Here is a 6096-nt window from a genome sequence, read left to right on the forward strand (position 1 = left end):
TTCATCCTGGGTAAAAAATTCCAATGGTCAAACCTTATCTCTCATAATTTTCTGTACTTCTATCAGATCCTGCAAACTCCTGCGTTCCAGAGAAAACAATGCACATCTGTCCAGCTATTACCCCCTAATCCAATCATCATTCTGCTGAACAACTTCTACACTCTTTCCAAAGCCTCCACATCCTTCCTGTAATGGGGCAACCAGAACTGCACATAATACTCCAAATTAACAGCAGGGGGCACCGACAATGGCTGCCTAGCCAACAGTCTGTCTGTCTTTTCTTTCTGTTTTGTTACTTTAAGTATGTGTTAAAAGTATGTTTTAGTGTTTCTTGGTTTGTTTTGTGTGTGTGTGGGGGGGTTTGGGGGAAACTTTTTTCAATCTCTTACCTCAACAGAGATGTGATTTTCCCTGTCGTATCTCCGTCCCCCATTGCGGCCTAACATCGTGGAGCGGTCCGAGCTTTCCTGGAGACCGACCCGGTGCTTCAACGCAGGCACAGCGAGGACTTACCATCATGGAGCTGCAATCTCCTTGCCGGGGATCGACTGTGGAGAGCTTCAACCGCGGCCCTGTGGACTTTAACACCTTGGAGCCCAGTTTAAACATCATGGTCCCTGGTTAGAGACTGAGTCGGGACTCCAAGCCATGGTGAGTTTCAACCGTCCCGACGAGGGAGTTCCATCACCCTGACGCGACGGCCTCGGATTTCCGGCTGCGGGAGCATTGATGGCCCCGACCACAGATGATTCGACAGCCCCAACCGCGGAGAAGAAAGAGGGAGAGATTGGACATTATTGCCTTCCATCACAGTGAGGAATGTGGGGAGCCACAGTGTGGTGGATGTTTATGTCAATTTATTTTTAATGTGGTTGTGTGTCTTACTGCTTTTCACTTGGTGTGGCCAAAAATTAACTCAAATTTCACTGTACCTTATGGTACATGTGACAATAAACCCATCTTGAATCTTGAATCTTAACAAATGGGGCCTAACCAATGTCCTATGAAGCTACAGCATGCCCTCTTGGATTTTACACTCAATGCCCCAACCTATGAAAGCAAGCATGCTATGAGCCTTCTTTACCACTCCTGTGCACATTCAGAATATGCCTTAAAGAATAAAAGGACGTACCTTCAAAGTGGAGATGAGGAGAAATTTACTTAGCTAGAGAGTGGTAATCTGTGGAAATCATTGTCACAGATGGCTGTAGAGGCCAAGTTATTGGATATTTTTAAGGTGAAGATTGATAGGTTCTTGATCAGGAAGGGGATCAAAGATTACGAAGAGAAGGCAGGAGAATGGAGTTGAGAGGAAAAAATAGATCGGCCATGATTGAATGGCAGTGGATTCGATGGGCGAAATGCCCTAATTCTGCTCCAATGCCTTATGGTCATCTATATAATTAAAAGTCTCTTCTTGACCACTTCCTGTCTGCGCTGTATATTAATTTGAGTAAAAACACTACCTATATCGCTATGATTTTTGGCCATCTTACTCACAGTCCTCCTCCGCTGAGGCAGCCCCGAGGATTTTTCCAATCGATGAAAAATAGAAAAGTTATGAATGTTTAAAAAATCTGGAGATCAGCTGATTGGTCATCTCGCCTGTCAATCACCATGATGAAGGTAACGCCCCTTCTGGGGGGAGGGCAGGACTATAAAACCCGATTGCCTGGATGTGAGTTAGTCACTCTGAAAGATCGTGAGGGAGAGGCCACAACTCTGATTCTGCTGTGTCTACTGAACTGTGAATCTACCCTTTATGTGGTTTATGTTGTTATGTGCTTTATGTGGTTAACCCTTTATGTGCTTGCAATAAATGATTTGTTAGCCAGCAATGTGCTTGCAATGAATGATGATTTGTTAACCCTTAATGTGCTTGCAATAAATGATCTGTTAGCCCTTAATGAAATGAAATGAGTTGTTTGGCCTACCCTGTGCTTTTGCTTTTGCTTTGGCTTTGCTTTGCTTGAGCTCACCTGAAATGAAAGCAAATGGATTGTAATGTTGGCTGGCCCTGCCTGACCTGTGATTTTGCTTTTGCTTTTGCTTTGCCTTTGCTTTACTTGAGCTCACCTGAAATAAAAGAAAATGGATTGTATTGTTGGCTGGCCCTGCCTGCCCTGTGCTTGACTTGACTTGAAATTGATTTTATTTCACATGAAATGGATTGTTGGCCCAGCACTCACTGTGCTAGACTTGACTTGACCCCCAACACCCATGCTAGCGCTCCAGAACTCCCCCCCCCCCCCCCCCCCCCCCCCCCCATTGGCCACCAATATTGGAATTGGTGGAGAAGTGGAATATTGCATTGGGGGACCAGCTCTCCCATGTGAACCTGGGACCCAATGGGTCCCACTTAGCCTAATATGACAATAAATGTGAACTTGAAAGGGAATATCTTAAAGAGAGAAGGATATATTTTGGTTAAGTTAAAGCTTTCCTTATCATATACATTCCACCAGAAGCATAGAGCAAAGGACACAACTCTTCTGCCTATTGAGCCTGTTACTGCTTGTGGACTACTCTCTCTCTGCCCACCTTGTAGCAGTGAGGTCTCAAACTGAATTAGTCCCAAGAGTCACTAAAGGTTAGTGTAGTAGCGACATTCCTACAGTGGGGAAGTGCGATGTTAAGCGCAGGCGTAGCCAAGGGCAACATAACTTGTAATAAAAGGGTTTAATGTGAAGACTTAATAGCTGAGAAGATGGAACTAGTTGTACAAATGCAAATCATCCTTTTGAATGAAAGTTTAATAGCAAAGAAGATAGTGGAGAAGATGTTTCTACTTATGGGATAGATCAAAAGTAACTACTGTTGTGGTAAGATCATAATTAATTAACCCAATAAGGAATTCCGAATAAATTCTACTGAGAGTGAAGTTAAAATCTGTAACTTGATATTACATGTGGTAGTAAATGTGAATAATGCAGATGAATTAAAAGATAATTAGACAATACGGCAATACACTGAAGGTTATACTTGGAAGAAAGGAGGCTTTTATAAACCTAGCGTTGGAAGTGGGAAGAATAGCCTCTTTCTGTGCTAAAATTTATTTGGAACTGCAGAGATTATTTCTTGAGGAGAGAACAGTTTTGAGTTGTAGAGCCATAGAGTCCCACTAGTCGGAAACTGGCCCTTCAGCCCATCCTGTCTGTGCCAATTGACAGCTGTAATTTAGCATTTACATGCTGAAGGTAGATTAGAACAAGTAAGGTTAGTGTGTTACGGTGATAACTTCATGTTTACAGCTTGTACATTGGATTACTAACTGTTCCATCATCCATTTTGGATTGCCATACTCATATATTGGAAAAGTTACTTTTTCTGTTTGGTTGTTAGTGGCTTAGTAGTTTGGGTGTGATTTAAAGATGACTATGTGGGAGACTTTGTGGGTGACTTTTTCCCCGTGACCTCGTGGGTTTTCTCCGAGATCTTCACTTTCCTCCCACACTCCGAAGACGTACATGTTTGTAGGTTAATTGGCTTGGTATAAGTGTAAATTTTCCCCAGTGTGTAGTATTAGTATTAGTATAGGAAGGATCGTATTAGTGTGCAGGGATTGATGGTCGGCGTGGACTTGGTGGCCGAAGGGCCTGTTTCCGCGCTATATCTCTAACTTAACCAAACTAAACATGCATTTAGTGTTTGGTGTTAACCATGCAAAAATAAAGTTCTTGAATAAATGTGTCTTGCACAGTGTACAGTTGTGTGATTGGCCCTATATCATGTGAGCATGTCACTGTCAATTCTGTGATGTAGTCAACGTGCAACTGACTGAGCTTTCTGTGTTCTTGTTTGTTCTAGGCACGATGAACAATGTGTTACCACAGCTTGCCTGATTCTGGGCTGAAAAATCCACAATGGTCACCTGTACCATTCTTTGCCTGAACTTCTAATAAAACCAAATAAATACATAAAAAAGGGAAAAAAAAGAATATGAGATGCGAGGAATGCGATATGTGATGAGATGACATCTTTCTCCTAGAGCTGGCACAGACATGATGGGCTGAATATCCTCATTCGATGTTGCATGACTCAAATAAAATCATGCCCATTAGTTGGGTTTAATACTTGCTTTGGGTGATAATTTCTCCAGTAAGTGACAATTCATGCACACACTCAGTGCTATTAAATGTTGTTTCTATTTATATCTCCAAGTCTGGCAACAGGGTTCTCAGTCGAAATGCTCCAAACTATAATATTAGCCATTGAAGTGCTAATATCAAGAAGAAGGCTTATTCACTACAAAAATACTTTTGTGTTCTGGCTTCAGTGCTGACACAACTTCAAAGAGAATTCTAGGGATCTATATCTCATATCAAGATCTTTGATGAAGTGGAAGGAGAGAAGGCGTGCATGGGACATAAACGTTAATGTTGATCAGTTGAGCCAATTGGGCCATTACTACACTGTTCTCTGTATGTAATTACTTCAAACTCTAATTATAAGCTTTAATTAGTTCTTCAGTGTTCAAATAAATGTCCAGTTCTATACACCCTTTCTTGTCAAATTATAATGCTTAGTTGATTCAAGATAAAGTAGTTGGCTTAATTTTTACCTCACTGCTATAAACTTTCCCTGCTATAAGCTTTCCCACTGCTGAATAGGCCAACCATAAATACACTTCAAGATGATGCGATGGATTCTAAGTAGCCCCTCAAACCGTTGTTCCCAAATACCGAATACCCAGGAGGACAAGTGCCTGAGATGCATGGGAACATCATCAGCTACAGATTCCCCTCCATTTTCACGCTACATTCTGATTCAGAAATATATCACAGCTCCTCCATCATCTCACGGTCCAAATCCTGGAAAACCGTATCTAAAACCATATCTAACAGCTGTAAAAAAAAAAGCAACTGCAGCTGCTGGTTTATATCAAAGATAGACACAAAGTGTTGGAGTAACTCAGCAGGTCAGGCAATACCTATGGAGAAAAAGGATGGGTGACGTCGCGGGTCAGGACCCTTCTTCAGACTGTGACATTTCAGGTTGGGACTGACCACCATACTGACCACCGGGTGGCGCCCGCAATGACTGCCTCACCAACAGTCTGTCTCGTCCCTTCCTTCTTGTTGTTTTTCAGTATGAGTTAAATGTATGTTTTAGTGTTCTTTAGCCTGTTTTATGTGGGGGGTAGGGGGGAGGCCTTGGGGGAAACTTTTTTTAGCCTCTTACTTTGACAGAGATGCAATTTTTTTTTCCGTATCATATCTCCGTCTGCACTGCGGCCTAACATCGTGGAGTTGGCAGCCTCTTGCTCGAGGCCGACTTCGGGAGCCTGCAGGATTTAACATTGTGGAGCTGGCGATCCCTGTCGGGGATCAACCTCGGAAGCTCCAACCGTGGGAGCCTGCGGACTTCAATATTGTGGAGCTCTGGTTAGAGACTGACGTCAGGAGCTCCAGGCCGCAGGAGCTTAGACCGCCCCGACACGGGAGCTTCGATCGCCGGCTATGGGAGCTTCGATCGCCCCGACTGCGGACAGTTCGACTACCCCAAGTCTGCCCCAAGAGAATAATGAGGGAAGAAAATTAGATTTTATTGCATTCCATCACAGTGAGGAATGTGGGGAATCCGCTGTGGTGGATCTTTATGTTAACTTTTATGTAGTTGTGTGTCTTGTTGCTTTTTTTAGTATGGCTGTATGGTAAATCGAATATCACTGTACCTTAATTGGTACACGTGACAATAAAATACCTTGGACATTTGACCCTTCTTCAGATGTATACTCCACCATACAGGCTGAGAAGGTTCAGAAGTGGGTTAACTATATCATCCTCTCCAGTACAATTGGGGATGAATGCAACACAAGGAAATTAGCAAAAAAATCATTCAAATTTCCAAATCTTTCATTCTATAATGGTTGCAGGAGGGCTGTGATTGGTTTGGAGTTTGTAAAATGTGTGCAGGATAGTTTTTTGCAGCAATACATAGAGGTACCTACTAGAGGAGGGGCAGTGCTGGGCCTCCTGTTAGGAAATGAGGCGGGACAGGTGGCGGAGGTATGCGTTGGGGAGCACTTCGGGTCCAGTGATCACAATACCATTAGTTTCAATATAATTATGGAGAGGGTCAGAACTGGACCTAGGG

The 6096-nt window shown here is 43.0% G+C and overlaps 1 long non-coding RNA gene across 1 annotated transcript; it reads left to right on the plus strand.

Moving 5' to 3' along the window:
• The first annotated feature begins 540 nt into the window (after window positions 1-540).
• On the plus strand, window positions 541-5449 carry LOC116982938. Its single transcript, XR_004414563.1, has 3 exons — window positions 541-550; window positions 4062-4065; window positions 5403-5449. It is a non-coding gene; the product is annotated as an uncharacterized LOC116982938 (long non-coding RNA).
• Window positions 5450-6096: the final 647 nt, after the last annotated feature.

The sequence above is a fragment of the Amblyraja radiata genome, chromosome 17 (genome assembly GCF_010909765.2).
Source record: "Amblyraja radiata isolate CabotCenter1 chromosome 17, sAmbRad1.1.pri, whole genome shotgun sequence".
Taxonomy (NCBI): domain Eukaryota; kingdom Metazoa; phylum Chordata; class Chondrichthyes; order Rajiformes; family Rajidae; genus Amblyraja; species Amblyraja radiata.